This window comes from Lissotriton vulgaris, chromosome 4_1, assembly GCF_964263255.1.
Source record: "Lissotriton vulgaris chromosome 4_1, aLisVul1.2, whole genome shotgun sequence".
NCBI classification, from domain to species: Eukaryota; Metazoa; Chordata; class Amphibia; order Caudata; family Salamandridae; genus Lissotriton; species Lissotriton vulgaris.
Genome location: NC_141691.1, coordinates 1,302,105,591 through 1,302,117,753, shown reverse-complemented (window position 1 = coordinate 1,302,117,753; position 12,163 = coordinate 1,302,105,591). Strand labels below are relative to the sequence as shown.

The following is a 12,163-nucleotide window of genomic DNA, read 5'->3' as shown; positions in this document are numbered from 1 at the left end:
TGGCGAGTGGCTGGGAAGATGCGAGGGATCTGGTAAGAGGACAGTGAGAGCTACTGCAAGGGGTCTGTTATGAGGGCAGTGAATTCGAGTGATCTGCTATCTTGACATTTAAAGTTCGAGTTCTGGTGAGTGGACACGAGTGCTTATTGTGATGTCAAACTACTGAGATAATGAGGGCTCTGATTAGAGTACACTGAGTGAGAGATGCAAGAGTGAGAGATATGGGAGTTGTGACGAGAGAACATTGAGATATTTGGGAAAGACAGACAGTGATGAATTAAAATAAAATAAAAACTTAGGGCCCGAAGTTTATCTGGGGAGCTCCCAGCCGCTCTCCACCACTGCTGGTAAAACCAGGTGGTGTCAAATAGAAAGGCTGCTTAGTCTTTCTTTATTTCACCTTAGGTGACGGTCTTTCTTCCACCTACTACGATAGCCGGTGCCTATCACCTGCAACCACCGGCACAAATTAAGCACTAATTGGTGGACAGTCAGAGTTAGGAATCTGGGAGGACAGTGTGGGGCAGGCCGGTGTAAGCTCTCCACATTACAGGAGTGCGCAAGTCGCTCCAAAAGACGGGCCCCAGGGAAGGGGTGGGCTGTGAGTCAGGGAGTCGAAGCACTATGGGAGAATTAAGGGAGGAATGGGGATGATCTTCGCCGCGCAACACTGCAGCCTCAGTGCCCCACCTTGAGGACTGCGATCGGCCGCGAGGAGTGTCGACTCGAGTGGCTGCCAGCATGAAGACAGGCTGCGGTAGAGTAAATACATTGTGGCTGGGCAATGAGTGCAGTAAGTGACCAGTAGGGTCGTCACTATACTAAGTGAAAGTCCACGCCGCCGGTGTTACTATAGTTACATGGCACGTGCTGAATCATGCTTGCAAAAATATTTGGTACAGGTAGCACTGCCGATTAAGTATAAGTGGTAACTAAAGTAAATGATGTGGAAACGAAAGTACATTGTGTTAAAACATTTAGGTAGCACTGACTCAGAGATGGTGTTGTATGTATGTAGGTTAGGTAGCAAAATCCAGACTATAGCAATTATGAGCAAGGTTGGCGGTCACAGATGGTTAAACCTCACTCTAAAACAGCACGTTCCTACAGACAAACTGGAAGCAAGTGATGCTGCAGTAAAAGACTAGAGTAAGATGTCTCAGCAACATGATCTTATCAATATCTGTTCACGGCCAGCCTTCTTGCATAATTAGTTAGTGTCCTTCCGTTTGTGTCTCTCTGCAACAGTTTCAAGAAGTTCTTGGAGTTTCTTGTTGCTCAAATGGCTGTAATTTCTGATATTTAGAAGTTTCACTCGTCTTAATTGCATGATTTTTGCTCGCGAGAAAGTTTCACTCATAGTCATTGAAATGTCACTCATAATTTCACATTTTTTTTAAATGTCACACATGGCAATCTGAAACCTTGGCAGCTATGGTTTTAAGGCAGCCCAGGGCCCCAGCCTGTCAAAGGGGGTGAGGGGGGGGGCGGCGTTGAAAGAGCCAGCTCTGTTCTACAGTCTTGCCCTCATTACCTTGAATAATTTACAAACACAATGTTGTAAATAGCATTAATATTATTCATTTTCAACATGTAAGAGTCTATTACAGACATTTTGCAGACAAAATGTGTTTGTGTCATGCAACATCCATTAAAAAAGTGTATTTTAGCTCAATACAGGACCTCACATATGAGAAATGGGAGGGTGTGACAGAGATTATTTGCAGTAATATTAGTGAACTGCTGTTGTGTTTCCTACTGACACACATCACTATCCCTGAATATTAGATGTACACACATTTAGTATTTGACCAAAGAAGGCATGAAAGAGCGGAGACTGGATCTTTAAACCAAAGCTGGTCCGAACAGGGGCCCCCCAAATAAATTTGGCCCAGAGCTCCCAAAATCCCTATAACGTCCCTGAAAGTTTCTTTTAAAATTAAATTAGCAGGCACTCAAAATGCCAGCCAGCCATGTGTTGTTTAAACAGCCTGCAAATTGCTAAATATGGTTATGAATAAGAAGTATGTATTCATTTTTAATGTTACTTTTCTGTCTTTATTCCCTTTTATTATCAGTCATGGATCATTTAGGCAGCTCTAGAAATCAATTAAAAGTTATTTCTATTTCTATTTGCTGTTCAAAGTATGCTCAGACAATTGCTGAAAATACAGCTTTAGGTGACTGCTTATTTTTTTACCATCTGTGACATCAAAATAATGAGCTGGCAACCCTAATCATAAGACTGGAAGTTTGTTCAGGGATCAGTACATTATTTCCTCCACCCTGATCATTGGTTACTGCCATAATAAGCCTCTGTCATTTCACCACATTCACTCACAAACCTGCAGTTTACTAAACACTCTTATTGTATTGAACATTATTTGCTGGATATGCCCGGAATGTGCGTGTGGCGGTCGATTCCAGAAATTTGTCAGGTGGTGGGGGGGCCCAACATCTAAAAAAAATCAGCCGTGGGGGCTCAACCTACAAAAGTTTGAAGACCTCTGATCTAAGTTCTAACACTAAGAATGAAAATCTCTTTTGTATTGTAATTTTTCTAAAGTCATATTAGTTTCTTCATGTTGATAATATATATTTATAACTTCATGGTAAACCTCCGAAATTAAGCTTTCCAAATCTCCCGGGTTAACTATCATTAGCACTTCTTCATATGCTGGACTTCCAGGAACTTGTGCAAAATGGCCTGTTAGCTCAGATGGTTAGAGCGTGGTGCTAATAACGCCAAGGTCACAGGTTCGATCCCTGTAAAGGCCAAGTTTAGTTGTTTAAAAAAAGATTAATTTTTCTTGTGTCTCATTTTTGACTGTTTATCACCTTGGATCAAACGCTGCTTGAAGGATTGGATGAATGCATTTGATATAGTTGTAGAATTAATTATTATTCTGAAAGCTCCTGGAATATCTATTAATGGTTCTAAGTTCTAACGCCAAGTAACTAAATCTCTTATTTATTGAAATTTATTGAGGTCATTTTTGTTTTGTCTTGTTGATGAAATATAAAGATAGTATGAATGTAAACAGCTGAATATAAGCTTTCCAACTATCCCGGGTTAACAATCGGTAGCACTTCATCATCTGCTATTTCTTCAATAGTATGCTATATATTTATTGAGCCTATTAGTTTAGTCTTTAGAGCATAAAGTTAACAATGCCAAGAACATACTTTCAATCAGTCTCTAAGCCAATACTTGATGCTCCTTTAATGTTGAAAATAGATGTATTTTCTTCAGTATCATTTGTATGTCTATATTTCCTTCGAGGGGAAGCTGACACAATGATTAGATGAATCAATTGCATATAGGTGATGAATTGTTATTTATTGCTAAAACACATGGAAAAAACATTAATGGCTCTAAGTTCTAACACTAAGTATGAAAATCTCTTTTGTATTGTAATTTTTCTAAAGTCATATTAGTTTCTTCATGTTGATATTATATATTTATAACTTCATGGTAAACCTCCGAAATTAAGCTTTCCAAATCTCCCGGGTTAACTATCATTAGCACTTCTTCATATGCTGGACTTCCAGGAATTTGTGCAGACCGGCATGTTAGCTCAGATGGTTAGAGTGTTGTGCTAATAACGCCAAGGTCACAGGTTCGATCCCTGTACAGGCCAAGTTTAATTGCTTGAAAAAAGATTAATTTTTCTTGTGTCTCATTTTTGACTGTTTATCACCTTGGATCAAACGATGCTTGAAGGATTGGATGAATACATTTGATATAGTTGTAGAATTATTTATTATTCTGAAAGCTCCTGGAATATCTAATAATGGTTCTAAGTTCTAACACCAAGTAACTAAATCTCTTATTTATTGCAATTTATTGAGGTCATTTTTGTTTTGTCTTGTTGATGAAATATAAAAATAGTATGAATGTAAACAGCTGAATATAAGCTTTCCAACTATCCCGGGTTAACAATCAGTAGCACTTCATCATCTGCTATTTCTTCAATAGTATGCTATATATTTAGTGAGCCTATTAGTTTAGTCTTCAGAGCATAAAGTTAAAAATGCCAAGGACATACTTTCAATCCGTCTCCAAGCCAATACTTGATGCTCCTTTAATGTTGAAAATAGATGTATTTTCTTCTGTATCATGTGTATCTCTATATTTCCTTTGAGGGGAAGCTGATAGAATGATTAAATGAATCAATTGCATATAGGTGATGAATTGTTATTTATTGCTAACACACATGTAAAAAACATTAATGGTTCTAAGTTCTAACACTAAGTATGAAAATCTCTTTTGTATTGTAATTTTTTTAAAGTCATATAAGTTTCTTCATGTTGATATTATATATTTATAACTTCATGGTAAACCTCTGAAGTTAAGCTTTCCAAATCTCCCGGGTTAACTATCATTAGCACTTCTTCATATGCTGGACTTCCAGTAATTTGTGCAAAATGGCCTGTTAGCTCAGATGGTTAGAGCGTGGTGCTAATAACGCCAAGGTCACAGGTTTGATCCCTGTACAGGCCAAGTTTAATTGTTTGTAAAAAGATAAATGTTTCTTGTGTCTCATTTTTGACTGTTTATCACCTTGGATCAAATGCTGCTTGAAGGATTGGATGAATACATTTGATATAGTTGTAGAATTAATTATTATTCTGAAAGCTCCTGGAATATCTATTAATGGTTCTAAGTTCTAACACCAAGTAACTAAATCTCTTATTTATTGCAATTTATTGAGGTCATTTTTGTTTTGTCTTGTTGATGAAATATAAAAATAGTATGAATGTAAACAGCTGAATATAAGCTTTCCAACTATCCCGGGTTAACAATCAGTAGCACTTCATCATCTGCTATTTCTTCAATAGTATGCTATATATCTATTGAGCCTATTAGTTTAGTCTTTAGAGCATAAAGTTAACAATGCCAAGAACATACTTTCAATCAGTCTCTAAGCCAATACTTGATGCTCCTTTAATGTTGAAAATAGATGTATTTTCTTCAGTATCATTTGTATGTCTATATTTCCTTCGAGTGGAAGCTGACACAATGATTAGATGAATCAATTGCATATAGGTGATGAATTGTTATTTATTGCTAAAACACATGGAAAAAACATTAATGGCTCTAAGTTCTAACACTAAGTATGAAAATCTCTTTTGTATTGTAATTTTTCTAAAGTCATATTAGTTTCTTCATGTTGATATTATATATTTATAACTTCATGGTAAACCTCCGAAATTAAGCTTTCCAAATCTCCCGGGTTAACTATCATTAGCACTTCTTCATATGCTGGACTTCCAGGAATTTGTGCAGACCGGCCTGTTAGCTCAGATGGTTAGAGCGTGGTGCTAATAACGCCAAGGTCACAGGTTCGATCCCTGTACAGGCCAAGTTTAATTGTTTGAAAAAAGATTAATTTTTCTTGTGTCTCATTTTTGACTGTTTATCACCTTGGATCAAACGATGCTTGAATGATTGGATGAATACATTTGATATAGTTGTAGAATTAATTATTATTCTGAAAGCTCCTGGAATATCTATTAATGGTTCTAAGTTCTAACACCAAGTAACTAAATCTCTTATTTATTGCAATTTATTGAGGTCATTTTTGTTTTGTCTTGTTGATGAAATATAAAAATAGTATGAATGTAAACAGCTGAATATAAGCTTTCCAACTATCCCGGGTTAACAATCAGTAGCACTTCATCATCTGCTATTTCTTCAATAGTATGCTATATATTTAGTGAGCCTATTAGTTTAGTCTTCAGAGCATAAAGTTAAAAATGCCAAGGACATACTTTCAATCCGTCTCCAAGCCAATACTTGATGCTCCTTTAATGTTGAAAATAGATGTATTTTTTTCTGTATCATGTGTATCTCTATATTTCCTTTGAGGGGAAGCTGATAGAATGATTAAATGAATCAATTGCATATAGGTGATGAATTGTTATTTATTGCTAAAACACATGGAAAAAACATTAATGGTTCTAAGTTCTAACACTAAGTATGAAAATCTCTTTTGTATTGTAATTTTTTTAAAGTCATATAAGTTTCTTCATGTTGATATTATATATTTATAACTTTCATATTCATATGCTGGACTTCCAGGATTTTGTGCAAAACGGCCTGTTAGCTCAGATGGTTAGAGCGTGGTGCTAATAACGCCAAGGTCACAGGTTCGATCCCTGTACAGGCCAAGTTTAATTGTTTGTAAAAAGATACATTTTTCTTGTGTCTCATTTTTGACTGTTTATCACCTTGGATTAAAAGCTACTTGAAGGATTGGATGAATACATTTGATATAGTTGTAGAATTAATTATCATTCTGAAAGCTCCTGGAATATCTATAATTGGTTCTAAGTTCTAACGCCAAGTAAATAAATCTCTTATTTATTGCAATTTATTGAGGTCATTTTTGTTTTGTCTTGTTGATGAAATATAAAGATAGTATGAATGTAAACAGCTGAATATAAGCTTTCCAACTATCCCGGGTTAACAACCAGTAGCACTTCATCATCTGCTATTTCTTCAATAGTATGCTATATATTTAGTGAGCCTATTAGTTTTGTCTTTAGAGCATAAAGTTAAAAATGCCAAGGACATACTTTCAATCAGTCTCCAAGCCAATACTTGATGCTCCTGTAATGTTGAAAATAGATGTATTTTCTTCTGTATCATGTGTATCTCTATATTTCCTTTGAGGGGAAGCTGATAGAATGATTAAATGAATCAATTGCATATAGGTGATGAATTGTTATTTATTGCTAAAACACATGGAAAAAACATTAATGTTTCTAAGTTCTAACACTAAGTATGAAAATCTCTTTTGTATTGTAATTTTTCTAAAGTCATATTAGTTTCTTCATGTTGATAATTTATATTTATAACTTCATGGTACACCTCTGAAATTAAGCTTTCCAAATCTCCCGGGTTAACTATCATTAGCACTTCTTCATATGCTCGACTTCCAGGTATTTGTGCAAAATGGCCTGTTAGCTCAGATGGTTGTTATTTATTGCTAAAACACATGGAAGAAACATTAATGGTTCTAAGTTCTAACACTAAGTATGAAAATCTCTTTTGTATTGTAATTTTTTAAAGTCATATTAGTTTCTTCATGTTGATATTATATAAGTATAACTTCATGGTAAACCTCTGAAATTAAGCTTTCCAAATCTCACCGGTTAACTATCATTAGCACTTCTTCATATGCTGGACTTCCAGGAATTTGTGCAAAACGGCCTGTTAGCTCAGATGGTTAGAGCGTGGTGCTAATAACGCCAAGGTCACAGGTTCGATCCCTGTACAGGCCAAGTTTAATTGTTTGTAAAAAGATTAATTTTTCTTGTGTCTCATTTTTGACTGTTTATCACCATGGATCAAAAGCTACTTGAAGGATTGGATGAATACATTTGATATAGTTGTAGAATTAATTATTATTCTGAAAGCTCCTGGAATATCTATAATTGGTTCTAAGTTCTAACGCCAAGTAACTAAATCTCTTATTTATTGCAATTTATTGAGGTCATTTTTGTTTTGTCTTGTTGATGAAATATAAAGATAGTATGAATGTAAACAGCTGAATATAAGCTTTCCAACTATCCCGGGTTAACAATCAGTAGCACTTCATCATCTGCTATTTCTTCAATAGTATGCTATATATTTAGTGAGCCTAATAGTTTAGTCTTTAGAGCATAAAGTTAAAAATGCCAGGGACATACTTTCAATCAGTCTCCAAGCCAATACTTGATGCTCCTTTAATGTTGAAAATAGATGTATTTTCTTCTGTATCATGTGTATCTCTATATTTCCTTTGAGGGGAAGCTGATAGAATGATTAGATGAATCAATTGCATATAGGTGATGAATTGTTATTTATTGCTAAAACACATGGAAAAAACATTAATGGATCTAAGTTCTAACACTAAGTATGAAAATCTCTTTTGTATTGTAATTTTTCTAAAGTCATGTTAGTTTCTTCATGTTGATAATATATATTTATAACTTCATGGTAAACCTCCGAAATTAAGCTTTCCAAATCTCCCGGGTTAACTATCATTAGCACTTCTTCATATGCTGGACTTCCAGGAATTTGTGCAGACCCGCCTGTTAGCTCAGATGGTTAGAGCGTTGTGCTAATAACGCCAAGGTCACAGGTTCGATCCCTGTACAGGCCAAGTTTAATTGTTTGAAAAAAGATAAATTTTTCTTGTGTCTCATTTTTGACTGTTTATCACCTTGGATCAAACGATGCTTGAAGGATTGGATGAATACATTTGATATAGTTGTAGAATTAATTATTATTCTGAAAGCTCCTGGAATATCTATTAATGGTTCTAAGTTCTAATACCAAGTAACTAAATCTCTTATTTATTGCAATTTATTGAGGTCATTTTTGTTTTGTCTTGTTGATGAAATATAAAAATAGTATGAATGTAAACAGCTGAATATAAGCTTTCCAACTATCCCGGGTTAACAATCAGTAGCACTTCATCATCTGCTATTTCTTCAATAGTATGCTATATATTTAGTGAGCCTATTAGTTTAGTCTTCAGAGCATAAAGTTAAAAATGCCAAGGACATACTTTCAATCCGTCTCCAAGCCAATACTTGATGCTCCTTTAATGTTGAAAATAGATGTATTTTCTTCTGTATCATGTGTATCTCTATATTTCCTTTGAGGGGAAGCTGATAGAATGATTAAATAAATCAATTGCATATAGGTGATGAATTGTTATTTATTGCTAAAACACATGGAAAAAACATTAATAATTCTAAGTTCTAACACTAAGTATGAAAATCTCTTTTGTATTGTATTTTTTTTAAAGTCATATAAGTTTTTTCATGTTGATATTATATATTTATAACTTCATGGTAAACCTCTGAAGTTAAGCTTTCCAAATCTCCCGGGTTAACTATCATTAGCACTTCTTCATATGCTGGACTTCCAGTAATTTGTGCAAAATGGCCTGTTAGCTCAGATGGTTAGAGCGTGGTGCTAATAACGCCAAGGTCACAGGTTCGATCCCTGTACAGGCCAAGTTTAATTGCTTGTAAAAAGATAAATGTTTCTTGTGTCTCATTTTTGACTGTTTATCACCTTGGATCAAATGCTGCTTGAAGGATTGGATGAATACATTTGATATAGTTGTAGAATTAATTATTATTCTGAAAACTCCTGAAATATCTATTAATGGTTCTAAGTTCTAACGCCAAGTAACTAAATCTCTTATTTATTGCAATTTATTGAGGTCATTTTTGTTTTGTCTTGTTGATGAAATATAAAGATAGTATGAATGTAAACAGCTGAATATAAGCTTTCCAACTATCCCGGGTTAACAATCGGTAGCAGTTCATCATCTGCTATTTCTTCAATAGTATGCTATGTATTTATTGAGCCTATTAGTTTAGTCTTTAGAGCATAAAGTTAAAAATGCCAAGGACATACTTTCAATCAGTCTCCAAGCCAATACTTGATGCTCCTTTAATGTTGAAAATAGATGTATTTTCTTCTGTATAATGTGTATGTCTATATTTCCTTTGAGGGGAAGCTGATAGAATGTTTAGATGAATCAATTGCATATAATTGATGAATTGTTATTTATTGCTAAAACACATGGAAAAAACATTAATGGCTCTAAGTTCTAACACTAAGTATGAAAATCTCTTTTGTATTGTAATTTTTCTAAAGTCATATTAGTTTCTTCATGTTGATAATTTATATTTATAACTTCATGGTACACCTCTGAAATTAAGCTTTCCAAATCTCCCGGGTTAACTATCATTAGCACTTCTTCATATGCTCGACTTCCAGGTATTTGTGCAAAATGGCCTGTTAGCTCAGATGGTTGTTATTTATTGCTAAAACACATGGAAGAAACATTAATGGTTCTAAGTTCTAACACTAAGTATGAAAATCTCTTTTGTATTGTAATTTTTTAAAGTCATATTAGTTTCTTCATGTTGATATTATATAAGTATAACTTCATGGTAAACCTCTGAAATTAAGCTTTCCAAATCTCACCGGTTAACTATCATTAGCACTTCTTCATATGCTGGACTTCCAGGAATTTGTGCAAAACGGCCTGTTAGCTCAGATGGTTAGAGCGTGGTGCTAATAACGCCAAGGTCACAGGTTCGATCCCTGTACAGGCCAAGTTTAATTGTTTGTAAAAAGATTAATTTTTCTTGTGTCTCATTTTTGACTGTTTATCACCATGGATCAAAAGCTACTTGAAGGATTGGATGAATACATTTGATATAGTTGTAGAATTAATTATTATTCTGAAAGCTCCTGGAATATCTATAATTGGTTCTAAGTTCTAACGCCAAGTAACTAAATCTCTTATTTATTGCAATTTATTGAGGTCATTTTTGTTTTGTCTTGTTGATGAAATATAAAGATAGTATGAATGTAAACAGCTGAATATAAGCTTTCCAACTATCCCGGGTTAACAATCATTAGCACTTCATCATCTGCTATTTCTTCAATAGTATGCTATATATTTAGTGAGCCTAATAGTTTAGTCTTTAGAGCATAAAGTTAAAAATGCCAGGGACATACTTTCAATCAGTCTCCAAGCCAATACTTGATGCTCCTTTAATGTTGAAAATAGATGTATTTTCTTCTGTATCATGTGTATCTCTATATTTCCTTTGAGGGGAAGCTGATAGAATGATTAGATGAATCAATTGCATATAGGTGATGAATTGTTATTTATTGCTAAAACACATGGAAAAAACATTAATGGATCTAAGTTCTAACACTAAGTATGAAAATCTCTTTTGTATTGTAATTTTTCTAAAGTCATATTAGTTTCTTCATGTTGATAATATATATTTATAACTTCATGGTAAACCTCCGAAATTAAGCTTTCCAAATCTCCCGGGCTAACTATCATTAGCACTTCTTCATATGCTGGACTTCCAGGAATTTGTGCAGACCCGCCTGTTAGCTCAGATGGTTAGAGCGTTGTGCTAATAACGCCAAGGTCACAGGTTCGATCCCTGTACAGGCCAAGTTTAATTGTTTGAAAAAAGATAAATTTTTCTTGTGTCTCATTTTTGACTGTTTATCACCTTGGATCAAACGATGCTTGAAGGATTGGATGAATACATTTGATATAGTTGTAGAATTAATTATTATTCTGAAAGCTCCTGGAATATCTATTAATGGTTCTAAGTTCTAATACCAAGTAACTAAATCTCTTATTTATTGCAATTTATTGAGGTCATTTTTGTTTTGTCTTGTTGATGAAATATAAAAATAGTATGAATGTAAACAGCTGAATATAAGCTTTCCAACTATCCCGGGTTAACAATCAGTAGCACTTCATCATCTGCTATTTCTACAATAGTATGCTATATATTTAGTGAGCCTATTAGTTTAGTCTTCAGAGCATAAAGTTAAAAATGCCAAGGACATACTTTCAATCCATCTCCAAGCCAATACTTGATGCTCCTTTAATGTTGAAAATAGATGTATTTTCTTCTGTATCATGTGTATCTCTATATTTCCTTTGAGGGGAAGCTGATAGAATGATTAAATAAATCAATTGCATATAGGTGATGAATTGTTATTTATTGCTAAAACACATGGAAAAAACATTAATAATTCTAAGTTCTAACACTAAGTATGAAAATCTCTTTTGTATTGTAATTTTTTTAAAGTCATATAAGTTTCTTCATGTTGATATTATATATTTATAACTTCATGGTAAACCTCTGAAGTTAAGCTTTCCAAATCTCCCGGGTTAACTATCATTAGCACTTCTTCATATGCTGGACTTCCAGTAATTTGTGCAAAATGGCCTGTTAGCTCAGATGGTTAGAGCGTGGTGCTAATAACGCCAAGGTCACAGGTTCGATCCCTGTACAGGCCAAGTTTAATTGCTTGTAAAAAGATAAATGTTTCTTGTGTCTCATTTTTGACTGTTTATCACCTTGGATCAAATGCTGCTTGAAGGATTGGATGAATACATTTGATATAGTTGTAGAATTAATTATTATTCTGAAAACTCCTGAAATATCTATTAATGGTTCTAAGTTCTAACACCAAGTAACTAAATCTCTTATTTATTGCAATTTATTGAGGTCATTTTTGTTTTGTCTTGTTGATGAAATATAAAGATAGTATGAATGTAAACAGCTGAATATAAGCTTTCCAACTATCCCGGGTTAACAATCG

General features: G+C 34.2%; 6 non-coding genes across 6 annotated transcripts; all 6 read left to right on the top strand.

Moving 5' to 3' along the window:
• Nucleotides 1-5,293: 5,293 nt before the first annotated feature.
• On the top strand, nt 5,294-5,367 carry TRNAI-AAU (transfer RNA isoleucine (anticodon AAU)). Its single transcript has one exon. It is a non-coding gene; the product is annotated as a tRNA-Ile (tRNA).
• A 733-nt stretch (nt 5,368-6,100) lies between these two features.
• Nucleotides 6,101-6,174, top strand: TRNAI-AAU (transfer RNA isoleucine (anticodon AAU)). Its single transcript has one exon. It is a non-coding gene; the product is annotated as a tRNA-Ile (tRNA).
• A 1,042-nt stretch (nt 6,175-7,216) lies between these two features.
• On the top strand, nt 7,217-7,290 carry TRNAI-AAU (transfer RNA isoleucine (anticodon AAU)). The gene has a single exon. It is a non-coding gene; the product is annotated as a tRNA-Ile (tRNA).
• Nucleotides 7,291-8,942: 1,652 nt separating this feature from the next.
• Nucleotides 8,943-9,016, top strand: TRNAI-AAU (transfer RNA isoleucine (anticodon AAU)). The gene has a single exon. It is a non-coding gene; the product is annotated as a tRNA-Ile (tRNA).
• Nucleotides 9,017-10,058: 1,042 nt separating this feature from the next.
• On the top strand, nt 10,059-10,132 carry TRNAI-AAU (transfer RNA isoleucine (anticodon AAU)). Its single transcript has one exon. It is a non-coding gene; the product is annotated as a tRNA-Ile (tRNA).
• A 1,652-nt stretch (nt 10,133-11,784) lies between these two features.
• Nucleotides 11,785-11,858, top strand: TRNAI-AAU (transfer RNA isoleucine (anticodon AAU)). The gene has a single exon. It is a non-coding gene; the product is annotated as a tRNA-Ile (tRNA).
• Nucleotides 11,859-12,163: the final 305 nt, after the last annotated feature.